We start from the raw sequence: 17,219 nt of genomic DNA, 5'->3' as shown, positions 1-17,219 counted from the left end.
TATATGCCCTTGAATTTAAGTTAAGAGCTAGAAACCATACTTCTTGGAACTTTTGAGAGGTTATCTGTGGGAGGCACAATAACTCCAGGCCTCCAATCCTATTGCAAGTGGGTTTCCGGGTTCCTCCTCCCCTACCTCTGATGAGCTCGGTTCCTAGTTCTTACCCCGCCTATTTCCCATAAGTCTCCTGCTATGCCCTGGAGGTGGGACTTCCTGTCATAGTCCGGTTGCCTATTTACTCGTTCCTTTTACCCGCCGATGTCATTTCCCTATGCCTCCACTATATACACCCAGCACCTCCCCTAAATAAAGGAGACTTGATCAGAATCCTGTCTTGTCTTCATTCTTCGCGTCTCCTGTCCTTTATCCCCTCTTCAATTCCCCGCTCCTCCCCCAGGTGACCTTCCTTGACTGACCTGCTGGTTCGGGACAGTTATCAAGTGATTTTATGATGCATGGATTGTGATAAAAGAAGTTTGGTAGAAATATGAAGATTCCTGGTATAATTCAGAGGTATCATTACTATTACATAGAGACCCTCCATATATAGGCTTGAATTAGTCTGGAGAGATAGACATCTTACTATCCAAGTTGAATGACTACAGTTACAAATCAACTCATGGCCCCCCTCACTGTACACTTGTCCCATTGCAATTATTAGCAGTGTCTTTTTTCATTTTGAGAGGTGCCTTTTTGAATTGACAAAAATCTCTTGTAGCTTGTTTTTAAGTGTCTTTGGGAAGTTAATAGTTACTTCATAACATACGTGACAACACATATTAAAATTAAATTTTCCTTTACATATGTCTCAACAAATTTTACTAATTTTACATATACATTATGAAATGATACAATTTTCTGTGTATAATTATCTAACATATCTGAATTTAAATGAATTATGTTATCTGCATTATATTATTTGTTTGTTTGTTTAGTATTTTAGGAAACTGTCTACAGGGTGTTCAGGGTCTTACTGCTAGATTGGATTTGTAGTGATCCATTGTTTACAGCCTCCCAAGAGCTGGGATTACAGGCGTGCACCACCACAGCCAGTCTCAATTGCCATCTCTGTGTGCCCCAGGAGTGGGGCCAGCAAGGCAGGCCCAGGGATCAAACCTTGGCCCCTGCACCTGCTTGCATATATTATTTGTAATCTAATGTATTTACCATATGTACAATTTATTATATCTTCACTTATATATCTGTATTTTAATGCATATATTCTAAAGTATTATGACATTTTAACATGATGAGAGTAATCTAAATGTATGCATGTCTGTCAATCAATATGAAATTTGAAATGTAATTTATTATTGGGCTCCTACTCTACTCTCCAATTTCAGTTTGGAAATGTAATATTGAATCTTCAACCAAAAATATTACTGAAAAGTTGCTCTGATTAGTACTTGGCTATTGAAGTTCACCTGACATTCCAAGTAGGTTGCTGGAAACAAAAGAAAACATGCAGTGTGAAGCAGCTCCCAGACTGCACGGGGAAGTGCACTGGAGGTTATTGATGGAGCCAGTCGCATGAGTCATTAGAGGCTTTCCTTGCCTGCAGCCTCAAATCTGCCCTCATATAAATTAGCCTTCTTTTGAACTGACATCATTGAGAATATGTTGCTCTCAGAAAAGAAATATTCGTGCTTCCTCTAAAAAGCTCTCTAAACTAGATTTTGTAGTAAAATCAAAGTAATTGGTAGTTGGGGTAAATTGGTTTGAATTATGCACTTATATCCAAATAACATATGATAACTAAGCAATCTTACGAGAGCTATATTAAGCACAAATTAGGAAATCCATATATTCCCATTGTATTTACATTATATTATTTACAGTGTAAAATTAGAAAAGCAGTTCTTAGTATATGAAAATGTTGGTTACACTGGATGTACCATAATAGATATGTCTACAAATTTAATATTCTAAATAAACAAAGTTTAAAAATTATACTGTAGCAAATATTATGTTTAAAACATAGAGTTAGCATGTGGAGAACAGGCAGTTGATTTTTATTTCATTAAATGAAGACTTATTTAATATTTAGTTTTGGGCCAGGGAGATAGCTCAATAGAATAAGCAACTACCTAGCAAGTACAAGGTCCTGAGTTCAATCCCTGGTACTACAAAAAATTTAGTTTGGTGTCCCAAGTGTTGAGTTATTCCTATTATCAGTGTACAGGGCACTATCCCTGAATTTAGTCCCTACTTTATTTTCTTTCCTCTTTTGTTTTGCATCTTTTTCATAATTCTGTGCTCTTCCACATAAGGCTTGAAAATGTTTGCAGTAATGAATTGATACATACCCTTGTAATTAGATAATTGTAACATACATTTTGCTTGCTCATTTCATATTTAGCTATTATCTAGTTTCAGTTTAGATTCTAAATTTGTGGCTATTCCATGCTGGCTTTCAGGTCATCCCAGGTTCTGAATAAATATTTGATTATTTGTTTTTTTGATAAACCTATCCAAAAAAAGTAAACTGAGGTAAAAGTTTTAATATTATACAACAAAATTAATCCTACCTGGAAAGTGATCAGCCTAACTCAGAATATAGATAGTGACTGGGTCTAAAACTATTGGGGGGTTATAAATATTTTTTTTATTTATTTTTTGAATTGGTTGGTTTTTATTTTTTCCAGTACCAGGGATCAAACTATGGACCTGGAGCCTTCCAGGCAGGTGCTTATTCCACTGAGCTATATCTCTGGCCCCTAAAACTATTTTTTTAAGTTTTATTGATTTAAACAATATCAGAGCTGGTAAGAATAGAAGAAGAAATATCATTTCTGAAAACTTTCCAAGACTTTAGTAATATATCTTTTGTGATTAAATCACATTTCATTTCCACCTAAGTGGTTGTACAAATGGCGCCTGCATGTGATGATCCACGTGATAGGCAAATGCAATGACCAAGAAGAGTGTAGGCCATCAGGCTTGATCAGGGTGGGGATCAGACGTGTTCTATACATGAGCATAGGTGCATGCAGACAAAACAATAAATCGCCAATACTATCTGAGAGAAAGAATGTCAGGGATGAGCCAAAAAGGTGTCAGAATAGACTGTCAAAGCCAAGTAGCCTTGAAATTTGAAATTCAGGTTATAGAACTTAGGTGGCTACATTTGGGGCTCCAGCTGGGATGTGGTGATGAATGTAGTTACCTTGGAGTTGTGCAGAGTAACCCTGAAGCAATTTGATGGCACAGAGGGTGTGAGAGAGTTGACTACAAGGGGAACAGAATTCCCTGACTCTGTCTAGTCTCCAGGAAAATCCTGTTCTCAGGTTTACATTACCTAACAAATTGGAACCTGAGGGGATAATTTATACCACATTGCAAAAGACTGATAGTTCCATTCTAAGAGAGAACAATCCCAGAACCCAAAGGAGTGAATCCCTAGTGGTGGAGTGTCAGGCATCAGTGACAGGTCTCACCCAGACTCCCAGGGCTAGTGCCTGCGGGTGGCAAATGATGGTCTGAACTATGAGCAAGCAGGAGTACATAGACACATTGGTGCAGGAGTCCCCTCCAGACTACTCGTCAGAAGCACCCATGTCCACCAAGATCTGGTTAGTGAGGTGTAGCTATCTGAGACAGAGGCTTGATGTCCCAAGGGAGCAAAAAGCAAGAAACAGAGCCCAGGGAGACCTGTCGTCTCTTGTAAACTCCAGCAAGCTGGTATACAAGGCCACAGATAATAGCATTTCCTGGGAGTGCCCCATCTGTTCTTTGACCCTTCCTTCACCTGGGATGTTATTGGCTAGCACTGTTTGAACTTAAGAGTTTGGTGAATACCAGAAGGTAATAGAGACAGTAGTTTGTATTCACAAAATTAGTTTTGCACATTCCTTAGCCGGCTTTTAGCCCTCAATATATGTGAGAAGTTTCAGTGGCTCGAGGCTCACTTTGAGCCAGGACTAAACTCAGTGAGATCCTGAAGCTATATTAATCCAGTCTTTCTATTGTTTTTTTGGGCTCAGACTGATAATAAACAACAGTGAGGATAGAAGGGCAGGGCTACAACCACTGAAGCATTCAGAGTAGGGAAGTCACTGGCCCAGTGATTGAGTAACAGTGTCCTCAGTGACCTGGGAGATTTCAACTGGGTTGTTTTACAGTGCTGGAGCACCCAGAGAACCTGGCCTAGATTGACCTGTCCTTCAGTGACCTGACTTCCATTGACCCTGTCCTAATGACATTCTTCAAACTGAGTGTCCTCTATCTTCATACCATCAGCATCCAGTGCCAGGGGAATGTGAACAGACTAGCTGCCCTCCCTCAGCTCTGGAGCTTGACACTCCATGGGAACCTCCTAGAAGAAGAAAAAGGAACACTTCTATTTTGAAAGGGATGGATACATGGATAGAAACTAGTAGGACCAAAGAAATGTGGAAACCTAGTAGAGCAGACATTAAATATTATAGATCCATGGTCAGCAACTAGGACGAAGATGTGAACTCCTAAAGGTTTTGATGTTACCACCCCTATTGCATCACCTGCAGAACCTCCCATGGCTTCTCAGTTGGCAGGATATTCTCAATGCCTGTGGCATTTCTGAGAAGACATTCCATCTTCCTGGATACTCCAACATTCTAAATCTCTACAACACTTTTGGCTTCACGTTTACAGCTTCAGGAATGATGCTCCTTGAGCCACACTGCCTGACCTCCCAAAGCTTATTTTGCTTCTCAGGGAAGAATTTTTGATCTCAGAATTTTTGCATTATGCATTTTTTTTGGCAGAACCGGGGATTGAACTCAGGTCCTTGCACTTGCCAGGCAAGTGCTTATTCCACTGAACTATCTCCCCAGCTCCAACATTATGCATTCTTATAAAATCAGTACAACATGGATGATGCCAAGGTCTCCTAACATCGTAAGTCATATCTGGGCTCCCTTATGTCATGGATACAGAGGTCTCTAAATGCCTGAGTAGCTGAGATCTGAGAAATGAATAGAACAAAACCAATTCCATAGGCCTCTATTTTCAAGTAGAATGGCCTGAGTCTCTCTTTTTACTTTTGCATTCTTTTGTCTCAGGGGAACAGGTCTTGCTGATTTCTGTGATATTTTGAAGTCACTTTTCCTATCGTCCTGATGCAAAGTACTTGGTTTCTTCTTTTTAGCAACCACAATTTCTACTGCCAAGCTTTACAGGTTTTTCCACGTGAGCAAAAGAGAAAACTTTTAAAATGGGATTTTTGCTTCTGTTTCTTAGCATAAACGTTAAAATGATTCTTGCCACAGCCTGAATGTTGAACTGCCTTAAAATCTTCTCTCCCAGATTATCTATCTGCTGGCTTTTTTAAAAAAGGAAACAATATAATATAGGACACATTTTTATAATAGTATTTTATAATGAATCACCCAAAAAGCATATATAGGAAGTGCAATAAATCTGTCCAAGACATGAAAGCTAAAGATTCCAGCTGAGGACATAGATCCTAATATTCTGCATAATTCCAGCTGAAAATCTAGAGCTCATTATAATGCCTCCCACAAGTCCAACTGGAGGCCTACAACCCAACAAAGTCTCACACAAGCTCACTTCCTGGATGTGTGTAGGAAAGGCCCAAAGGTCAGTGTTGGAAGCTATGAAATCTATGTCACCAGGATGAAGATCTGTGCTAGCAGGATGAGGGATCTGAGCTGAATCCAGGAAGCAATGCTCAACGTAAGTACCAGAGTTCCCCCAAAAGTGCCACAGCCATATTCAGCAGCAGTGAGGTCCCGAGCTCCTCCAGTGATAACGAAAACTGAGTTCCCATCAGGAAAGCCAACGCAACAAGCTCCTTCAGAAGGTAGAACAGTGCACCACTTTCTCCTCTTGAGCCAAGAAGCAATGTTAAAGATGAGAACCAAAGTTCATCATGAGAGCCAGCATGACAAGGTCCTCCAGCTGAACAGCCCAAGAGAACTAGCAGCTTCCAACAGCTCCAACAGCTGTTGGAATAAACAAACAAACTAAAGGAGAAGAATTTGATTTTGACTTACAATTTTTAGAGATTTCAGTCCATAATCAACTGACATCAGGGCACAAGCATGGTGGAAGTACCTGCCATGCAAAACTGCTGCTCACATAATAATGACCAGTAAGCAAAGGGAAAATGAAGGAGCTAAGAGTGACACTACATCCTTTCAGGTCATGTCCCAGTGACCATCCACTTCTAGTAAAGATTCACCTTGTAGCACCTAGTCAGCTATAGTACTCCCATGGACCAGTCCTCTTCCAAAAGCCCCACCTTTCAGTGTATGAGGATTTTAGAGGACATATAGATGTAATCCATAACACCTCAACCTGATAAAAACTGTGACAAACGCACATGCAACCACACACTGAATGATGAAAATCTGGTAGCATTTATTATAAAATGAGGCTAAAAGCAAGGGTGTTTATTCTAATAAATCTTCCTCACAATAGGCTTTGAAACTTACCTAAAGTAATCAGGCAAGAAAATGAAATAAAAAAGATATGAAGTTACAAGTTAGAAATCAAACTATCTTTATTTGTAATGATATGATTTTTTAAAATATATATGACTGAAAAACTCTACCAGAAAATTACTAGAGTAAATAAATAAGTTCAGCAAAGTGGCAAGACACAAAATAAACATATTAAATCAACATTATTCCAATACACCAAGAAGGAACATACTGAGAAATGAAGCAGGAAAACACTTTTATTAACCGTAAATAAAAAATACATACCTAATAATCAACCTAAGCAATCAGAACAATAATCTCTATAAAAACTATAGTACTCATATTGCATATTCTTATCTTCAAAAATAGTTGTTTAGATTACCAAATAACCATTGTCAATTTCTTATCATCTTGTTTTGAAATTCTGTATTGATTTTATTGTTTTTTTCTGCTTTTAAAATGAAAGAGATGGATCATTTCTAGGCACTTGCTCTGAAGAAATAAAAATGTAGAAGCAGATGAAAACAAAAACTATAGTACTCTGAAGTAAAAGATTGAAGGTACTAGAAAATGGAAAGATCTCACCTAGACAGGCAGAATCAATACTTTGGAAATGACCATATTACCAAAAAAAGGCATACAAATGTAGTGAAATTTTAATAACAATATTACTAGTATTCTTTTTTTATTATTTTGTATTTCAGTGAAGGGTCTACAGGGTATTCGGGGTCTCACTACTAGCTTGGACTTGTAGTGATCTGCCTGTTTACAGCCTCTCAAAAGCTGGGATTACAGGCATGTCACCACATCCAGTCTCTAGTAGTATTCTTCATAGAAATGGAAAGAGTAATCCTAACATTTCTATGAAATCAGAGGATAATGTAAGTAGCTAAATAAATCATGAGCAAAGATAAGAAAAAGGTAGACACTCTAATCCAAGATTTCAAATTAAAGTAATAAGGCAGCACAGCATTGACACAAAAATAGACAGGTGAACCAATAGAATGGAGTTGCACATGAAAGAAAACCCCCATACACTTTAGCTGTATATTTGATAATGATGCTAAAAAGAAATGTTTGATAAAATATACTCTTTAACAAACAGTGAATAATACCTTCCACTCTGTGTACAGTTCAGTACATTTTTCATTCCTAAAACTATTCTCAATTTGTAGATTTTGCTTTCTTTTCATGCAGTTAAATAAAGGTAAGATGGAAGAAAAGTATGAGCTATGATAAGCATGTTTATAGGGTAGGTTGTGATTATAGTTTCATAGTCATATACTTATCTTCAAAGTCATCAAGTTGTAAATATTAAGTATGTACAGGGGTTTGTATAACAATTATATCTTAATTAAATTGTTTAAAATTAGTTAAATAAAATTCTAAGCAATATGTGATATAAGTGGTTATTTATGCAAAAAAAATTAATGTACTGAGCACCGTTTAGAAGAAAAGGCTTAAATCAAAAGTATTCAATGATATCCACAATGCAGAAACCATTTGTTCTTTTAGCACTTTACAAACATTTTTATGGGCCGGAGAGATGGCTCAGTAGAATAAACACTTGCTTGGCAAGTGCAAGGGCCTGAGTTCAATCCCTGGTTCCACCAATATATATATATATATATATATATATTTACATGAATTCTTCTTTGTTTTTGACTGGAAATTAAGTATGACCATGCTAGGCAGAGCTGCACTGCTGAGCTGCATCCCTGGTCAGTTGCACATATTGTTGACTCTCTTATTCCTAGTCAAAACAAACCTTCACCCACCCATATCAGTGATCTTCAAGGGAATGCATTGTTTTAATTCCCAGTTCAGTGGTTGCTTTCAAAATGTGCTCTTTATGACTGGCTTCATTCTCATGACAATAAGATGCTGATGCTGATTTTATTTGTATTTATCTTGCTTTGGATTTGATTGCATTACTGGTCTATACTTCTTCATAAAATTTGAAATGGCCATAACTCAAATAAAATGCCCCATGCTCTCCTCCTTTTGCACAATATTCCGGTTAAATATATTTTAAAATGAGCAATTTTTCGATTAGTGAAACTATGTATGATTTTTAGACTTTTTCCCCAGTTATTTTCTTAATTTTTGTATGATTTCTATTATTCTGTTATAAATTTATATGCTATTTCATTTAATATATCTGGTGTTTGTTAAAAGTATGTACAAAGATATTTTTCAATTATTCTAGCTTGAGTTCTAGAATTTACTGATTTGGTGGCTTTTTATTTTATGATTGATTTTTTTGTTCCATTGCTGTTTCCCATCACGTGGATCAATTATGTTATCACTTGTGTCCTTGAGCAGGTTATGCAGCTGACTTGTGGTCTTTTCTGCAATTCTGCTATATTGGTAATTTTTGCATCATTTTTGTGTTATTCTCTGTCTCATTTTCACCTGTAGTTTACACTCTTGATAACTACCAGCAGACATAAGAAATCAGTTCCCTTTCTCTGAAGAGGACCACTTTGTTCTAAAAACCAGTTTAATCAATAGAGAGTCATCAAAATTTACAGGCTTGGATTTGGGGTGGCCATATGCATAAGCCAAAATTAGTTTGTTCTGCAACATAATTTTTATTAATAAGTTGAATCCCTTCTTGAGTTTCAATGGGAAAGAAAAGGAATTCAATAATGGCCTCTAATTTTGAGGTGTTCAAAATTCTCTCCACCTGATTTGGAAAGCAATTAAAATTTGATCTCAGTTCTTTCAGTCTTTCAGTTAAGCCCTTCCTTCAGCTAATTTTTTTCAGTCTTTTCCATAAAGCTTTCTAGACTCCTATTCACACACAGTTGACCATCAACAAGGATTTAAGGCTTAGGACATATGTTTGAGGGCTCCTTCACTTTTGTTTCTCTTTGCTAATATTCTATCTTTCAAATTCTGCCTACTGCAATGGCTGCAGACTTCACTATACTTAATCCTGCACAAACACGATGGAATTCTAGTTCCCACTTGAATTGTAGTGGTCCTCTTCTGGGGAATGGGCATTCTGAAATGCCTGAAAGGCAAAAGACACATGACTCTTCACCTCAACTAATGCATTTGCCTTTATTCGTAGATTGCATCCCTACAAAAGTGCTTCTGTCCTTCATTACTTGCAAGCCTATATGCCGTTTATGCTCAAAATTGAAATGCAAAGCTTTGTCAGTATTTTCAGTTGTCATCTGAGTGAAAGACTTTTCCAACTACTTTCTTTCTTCTTTCTTTCTTTTTCTTCCTTCCTTCCTTCCTTCCTTCCTTCCTTCCTTCCTTCCTTCCTTCCTTCCTTTCTTTCTTTCTTTCTTTCTTTCTTTTTCTTTCTTTTTGTATTTTTTAGGGAAGGGCCTACAGGGTGTTGAGGGTCTCACTACTAGATCAGACTCATAGTGATCCGCCTGTTGACAGCCTCCCAAGCACTGGAATTACAGAGGAGCACCACAACGCCCAGTCTCAATTGCCATCTCAGCATGTCCTGGGGGTGGGACTGGCATGGCAGGCCCCTGGCCCCTGCACCTGCTTGAAGGTGCTTTAATCCACTGAGCTATTCGGCCAAACATTTTTAACTTGTCTTAAACTGAATTTTTGGTCAACCAAACAGAGATCCTGAAACGATGTCATGAATATAATTCAAAGCATAAATTTACACATTGAGAATATCAGTGGAAGGAAATTCTTCTATTAGTACAGAATGGAAACTTTTTCCTAGTGGAATAAGTGTATATGTTTCCTTAAAGAATTAATGCATTTTAAACACTGTGTATTAGTAATTGACATTTAATTTTGCTTATCCCTGAAGAATAAATGCTATTTTAAAAGATATTCTGTCATAATAGACATTTCAATTACTTATGTTACTATATGTTTTTTTTTTATTTTCCATAATTTTATTGAGAAACAAATAGCAATGAGAGAGTTTCAAACCAAATTGGTAGGACAGTTTCAATAATTAACACATTGCATAAATTCTTCTTAGTGGTTAATTGCTGTACAAGACTGGGACTTGATATCTTACTTACAAACACCATTAAAACAAATCCCTCTATTCATTAAGAGAATGTAACTATATATCTATCCTAAGCACTTTGAATACACAGATACCAAATGGACCTTTCTTTTTCTTCCCCTTTTTGTTGTTAAGTTCCATTATTTGAATATTATATGTGTGTAAACTCAGCAAAATATTCTAAAAGAGTTCAGTAGTCCATAATAGTGTTGGGTCTTCTGCTTGACTGGCAATGTCAGAAATTGTTGATCTGAGTCCCTTACAGCTCAACATAACAGCATGGCTTTACTTCTTATACTTTGTTTTTATACTTTTCTGCTATATGGTTAAGACCAAGGTAAAGCAGGACCTATGCAACACCAGTTGTAGCTTTTGGGTCTGATAAGTCAGTGAAATCCTCTCAGGATTTATCCTGAGATCCTGTACCTCAAATTGTAAAACCTTTGTCTGTGTCACCCATGTGGATGAGTCACGGCCATTGCTTGGCCAATGTGCTCTCTGTGAAAGCCTGAGAGAATGTTTTCTCTCCAAGTTACTCTCCTTAGGTACACTCTACATCATCGATCACTTAGCTCTTTGGCCCCATAATCGACTTGATCAGAAAATTTGGGACACTACCGAGTTACATGATGTCACAGTACAACTTGTCATATGTCCTGAGTCTTAAGTGACCTTGGAAGGCTAGGTTCAAAATGTTGGCTTTCCTTGTGGCCCTCCTTTTTCTCTCATTTTGGTCTGCAAACTTAGGTTGTTAACCATCCAGAAGACAAGCTCACTGTTATTACCATACAACCTAGGGCTGTTAAGCTTAACCTCACTATCTGTCTGAATATCAAACATCTTAGGCATAACATGGAACAGGTATTTTTCATCAAGTATTGATATGTTGAACTTTAAGTCCCTATAGAATATGATGAAAAAACATTTAAAAATTAGAATATATTTTTAAAAAATAGGCCTAAAGAATTATATACTTCATCTTGGAAACAAACAAGATGCCCATCACCTGAGGAATGGTTGAAAAAGATGTGGTATTTTTACATGAGGGAGTATTACTCAGCTATAACGAATGATAAACTCGGGCCGGGGAGATGGCTCAGTGGAATATGCGCTTCCCTGGCAAGCACAAGGGCCTGAGTTCAATCCATGGTTCCGCAAAAAAAAGAAAAAAAGGAATGATAAACTCGAAGCCTTTATATTGAAGTGGATGCCACTTGAACATATACTCATAAGTGAAATAAACCAGACACACATGTGTAAATGTCGTATAGTCTCCCTAGTATAAGAACTCAAAAGAAGAAATACAAATAGAAAGCTATAATAGAAGAGTAAAAGGAAAGCAGGATCTCAAGGACTAACTAATCAAGAGGGGGAAAAGAGAAGAGCTAGGAAACATGACAATGTCAAGTCATATAGTTATATGTAGAAGATGGGCAGGCAATGATCCTGAGAATCTCCAGAAGTTTTTTTAATCTAGCAGTTAATTGGAAAGATTCTCACCCTGACTAACTATATATACTGATACCTGTGAACTAAGCTACTGCACTGCAGATGGTAATCTGTAATAGTAGTTTCATGCTTGGAGTGCCTGTCATTCTGGATTTCTGAATATGGGCTGCTTGTCATGACATGCCAGTTGCTGCTATGAAGTCTCTCGGGTAGATGATTGTTCAAAAAGAAGGGGGTGGTGAATGAAGGCCGGAGACAAGAAAAGGAATATTGTGGGACTGTCCTGCTTCAAGGTTGTATATGGTTAGATTTTTGGACTTATGTGTAAACATAAGAAGTACTATATGGTTTTGATGATGGGTTTGGTACGGTAATACACATTCAACAAAGGAATAAACTATCTTGAACATTTGAATGTATCCCCATGTTTCAGAAATTTAGGCATGAAAAAGTTATGATTTTTAATTTTTGTTTTCAGCTTTTATGCAACCAAAAGTATGCTGCTAATTTTCATACCACTAGGCTAAACAAATCTTATTATTAACTCACTTAATTTTAAAGCAACAATATTTTATAATAATACTTTACTATAAAAAAATAGTTTTTTTGGCGGTACCAGGGATTGAACTCAGGACCCTGTGCTTGCCAGGCAAGCACTTATTCCGCTGAGTTATCTACCTGGCCCCAATTTTTAAAAAATTATATTATATGGGTCTGTCCTGGACATGCCTGCTGGCTACTGAAGCTCAGCATGTGGTGCATGCCTGTAATCCTAGCACTCAGGAGGCTGAAATAGGAGAATCACTACAAATCAGTGCTGTATAGTGAGACCCTGTACCAAATAAATATTTTTTAATAGATTAAAAAATAATATTTAATGATGTGGATTTATGCAAATGCAAGTGGTCTTTTGTATGAATACGAAATTTTGCCAACTCGTAAACTGACAAGGCAGTCCTAGTGTTTTTATGGGTTAAGCAGTTTTCAAGTAGTTTGAATTTTTTTTTGCATTTTTAAATATATTTTTATTGAGAAACATATAGCAATGAGACAGTTTTATAATTGATTACTAGCACATTTTCAATAATTAATATGTTGCATATTGTCATCTTAGTGGTTATTCATTGTATAAGATACAGGCCTAATATCCTGTCTCAAAACCTATTAGAACAAACCTTTATTCACTGAATTAATACAATGAAGCTGTATATCTATCCTGAGTATACAGATATAAAATGGTTGTTCATTTGTATTCCCTTTTTTTGATTAGTTTTGTCAGAGAAGGGTATTTTGTTTTTTTATTTTATATTATTTATTTTTTATCTTTTATTTTTTCCATAAATTTATTGAGAAACAAATAGCAAAGTTTTGTCTCAACAAAAGTTTATTGAGACAGTTCCAAACCAAACTGGTAGGACAGTTTCAATAATTAACACATTGCATACATTCTTCCTAGTGCTTAATTGCTGTACAAGATGCAGACATGATATCCTACTTACAAACACCATTAGAACAAATCCCTCTATTCATTGAGAGAATGTAACTGTATATTGATCGCAGCCATTTGAATACACAGATACAAAATGGAACATTCATCTGCATCCCCTTTTTGTTGTTAAGTTCCATTATTTGAATATTATAGGTGCGTAAACTCAGCAAAATATTCTAAAAGAGTCCAGTAGCCCATAATAGTGTTGAGTCTTCCGCTTGACTGGCAAAGTCAGAAATTGTTGACCCGAGTCCCCTACAGCTCAACATAACAGCATGGCTTTACTTCTTATATTTTGTTTTTATACTTTTCTGCTGTATGGTTAAGACCAAGGTAAAGCAGGACCTGTGCAACAAGAGTTTTAGCTTTTGAGTCTGATAAGGTCAGTGAAATCCCCTCGGGATTTATCCTGAGATCCTGTACCTCAGATTGTAAAACCTTTGTCAGTGTCAGCCATGTGGATGAGTCACGGCCATTGCTTGGCCAATGTGCTCTCTGTTAAAGCTTGTGAGAATGTTTTTCAAAAAAGTACATGGAGTAGTTTGAAATTTTGAAAAACACTTAAAATTGTTTTGAATATTTTCAAAATTGTTTAAGTAATATAGAAGCCATCCCAAGAGTAATATACAAATATAAAAAATAACACCTGTGAGTCATCCATGCTGGAATGAAAGCTATTATTTAATGATATAACAAATGTCATAGAGAACAATAGATTTGTTTGTACAATTATACTTATTTTCAGGTTTTTCAATACCTACAATGTCTAATATTATGCAGGGCTCTGAGGAAATGACACAGTTGAAATTTGAAAAAAGTAGTAAGTGTTTAGGCTATTTTTCTGTTTTTTTTTTTTTTAATCCAGTGCATTTTGTAGGCCATTATTATAGGGTCTTTTAAAATGTAATTGCATACGTATATACAATTCCAGTATTGGCCATTAGAGATCTCTGGAGCCAATTAAAATAAATCACAAAACGTAATAAGATCCCTGAAAATGAAAAAAAAAATATTCAACAGAATTATCCCTAAGGAAGAATTCATCAAGGTGAAATACTTAACTTTGTGGTTATGCTTTGAATACCTTCCAAGTGCTGGTGTCACGTATAATTCAGATAGATGATGTATACCACAGAACAGTAATAGTTTCAAAGAGCCTTATCTTCCACAGACAAGCAAGGGCATTAAGAAAGGGGGGGTTGCTTTTTAGAGTGTGATCAACACATGAAATTCTCAGATAGGAGCTTTAATTCGGTTCTTATACTATTCTGCTGTTTCTATATCACTAAGAAAACACATAATCTCTTGGGTTGCCTACCAAAAACATTGATATAATAATGTATATATTCATGGATGTGGTGTATTTATTCAGCAAATGATAACATTAGGTAAGGAGTCAAGTGAATTCATTACCAAATTCAAAAGAGTAATGTATTCGGCTTTTAGGTTATTTATATCTCCCTGGATGTGTTCTTATTATGTAAATCATTCAATACTCATTAGAGGTGAATAACAGGCTGCCATTTCTTCTTATCCATATGCTCTTTTTCCCACCCAGGGAGTAAGTAGACAACCACAGGAACCAATTTTGAACTGGAACTTCTTATGGTAATTTGTGTGGGACACAATGTAACTGACAATTTCAGCTAGAACAGAAACCTAGGCTTGGCTTCATATAGGAATATCCCTGTGAAACTTTAAATCTCTTTAGTACATTTAATGTTAGCATTGTATCCCTGTAAGAACCCACCGCTTAGTAAATATTCGACCATATTCACAAAATAATCATCTAAGAGTTCAGCAGGAAAAAACAAAATAAGAGTATGTCAGAGAGCATTCTCATAGGAAGAAACAAAGTCCCTTTATACTTATTCATTAAGTTGCATTCAATGATTAGAGTGGGTTGGGGAATTCCCTTTCTACTGCTGGTGTTCTTCCATGATTACTGCATACTTCTCTTATGAATAACAGTGTCAGGACTCAGGGCATATAATCATAAACTGATTTTATTTTTCTTTAAGTTATGCAATTTTAATTTTTGTTTAAACCCACTCACACATCTTTTTTTCTCTTCTTCTACCTCCAAGAAAATCAGTCTATTGTTTCTTGGTTTCTTTCTTTTTTTTTTTTTCTCTTTATTTTAAAAATAACCTGGAAAGTCTCAAAGCCCCATCAATGTTCAATATTTATTAAATTCAACCAGTATTTGTAATCTAGGCTATAAGGTTAATTGAAAATGCTTCTCTTTCCTGTATCTCTAGCCAGCTGCAGGCTGGCACCTGTAGGGGGTTAAAGAATATCTGTCTTCATCCTTTGATAGCAGGAGGGTACTTGCTGAATATTGCAAATCTGACTATAGGAGGTGAATCCACACCACATGGTACTAAAGACCATGAATTTAAGCCAGATAACTTTTTTTAAAAAAAGCTTAGATTTCAAGACAGAGACAGAAAATCTAAAATAATTGGTATATTGCAAAAGTGACATAGTCACTCATTCCCATCCTCTTAAGAACTGCTTCTTCTTTCCTCTCCAGAACAATGAATGTAGGACAGGGTTCACTGATTATTTGACTCAGTCAGAACTTAGCTTTAATTAACTGCAACCTAAGTGTGCTGCTGAAGATCCATTTCAAGTTCATTTCAACTACATCTAATGAGAAAAATGTAAGTTTTGTCTAGCAGCCCAAGGGGAGAAACTGTTGAATTTACTACTGCTTTCCTTTCTTTGGTTGGTTCAATTCTATGAGAACTAATTATAACACCTAGAAAAAAAATATTTCCTTATACTCATTATTCAATGAATGAACTTCTATTATGAATGTATTCAAATTTACCTCAGTTTTCTTTGTGTTTTTATGGGCATAATTTAAGACTCATACACTGTAATATTTTTCTTGTCTACTCCTCAATTGATGTACTTACAAAATGACAGAGAGATCATATAGGCAATTCCTTGATAAAACTTAAATAAGGGATACTTTGTGTTCCAAAATGGTTGATATATGGTAATAGTCCAGAAAAAAATTAGTGGCTACTTGAATTATGATCATTATTTGTTTCTTCCTTTCTTTTATGTTCCTGTCTCTTATTTTCTTTTATTACCTTTTTTTTAAAAAAACAAACATTTACTTGAGAGACAGTATAGCAGAATTGATTTGACATGAGAAGAAGTGCATATTTACAAGACCAGAATGACAGGCATTCCAAGCGTGACCCTTCTATTACACATTGCTATCCTCAGTGCAGTTGCTTAGTTCACAGCTATCAGCACATACAGTTAGTCAGGGTGAGACTCTTACCAATTTACTGCTGGTTTCAAAACCCTGATGGAGATCCTCAGGATCATTGCCTTAACTATCTAGTGTATATAAATGTATGGTTTCACTCCTGCCTTGTTTCCTAGCTTTTCTCCTTGCCCTTTCTTCATTGTTTAATCCTTAAATTCTTGCTTTCCTTTTAGTTGCATTATGCCTTTCAATTTTTATTTCTCAGGTTCTTACACTAGGGAGACTACATGATATTTACACATGTGGATTTGGTTTACTTTGAAAATATGGAATGCTTCACCAATTTGCATGTCATCCTTTTCAGGGGCCAGGCTAATCTTCTCTGGATTGTTCTAATTTTAGTATATGTGCTGCTGAAGCGAGCACTATTATTTGTTTCAAACTTTTAAATATTTACGAGCCAGCCAGATTAAAGCACCTGCAAGCAGGCGCAAGGACCCATGGTTTGATCTCTGGGCCTGCCATGCCAGTTCTGCCCCTGGGGTGGGTTGAGAGGACCACTGAGACTGGGTGTGGTGGTGCATGCCTGTAATCCCAGCTCTTGGGAGGCTGTAAACAGGCTGA

The 17,219-nt window shown here is 36.4% G+C and overlaps 1 non-coding gene and 1 pseudogene across 1 annotated transcript; one reads left to right on the top strand and one right to left on the bottom strand.

The window, feature by feature from the left end:
- Positions 1-3,486: 3,486 nt before the first annotated feature.
- Positions 3,487-4,348, top strand: LOC101578442 (annotated as a pseudogene).
- Positions 4,349-16,915: 12,567 nt separating this feature from the next.
- Positions 16,916-17,021, bottom strand: LOC111812732. Its single transcript, XR_002818152.1, has one exon. It is a non-coding gene; the product is annotated as a U6 spliceosomal RNA (small nuclear RNA).
- Between the last annotated feature and the right edge of the window lie 198 nt (positions 17,022-17,219).

The sequence above is a fragment of the Octodon degus genome, unplaced genomic scaffold, assembly GCF_000260255.1.
Source record: "Octodon degus isolate 3935 unplaced genomic scaffold, OctDeg1.0 scaffold00139, whole genome shotgun sequence".
Classification (NCBI taxonomy): domain Eukaryota; kingdom Metazoa; phylum Chordata; class Mammalia; order Rodentia; family Octodontidae; genus Octodon; species Octodon degus.
This window is presented reverse-complemented; position numbering and strand designations above follow the sequence as displayed.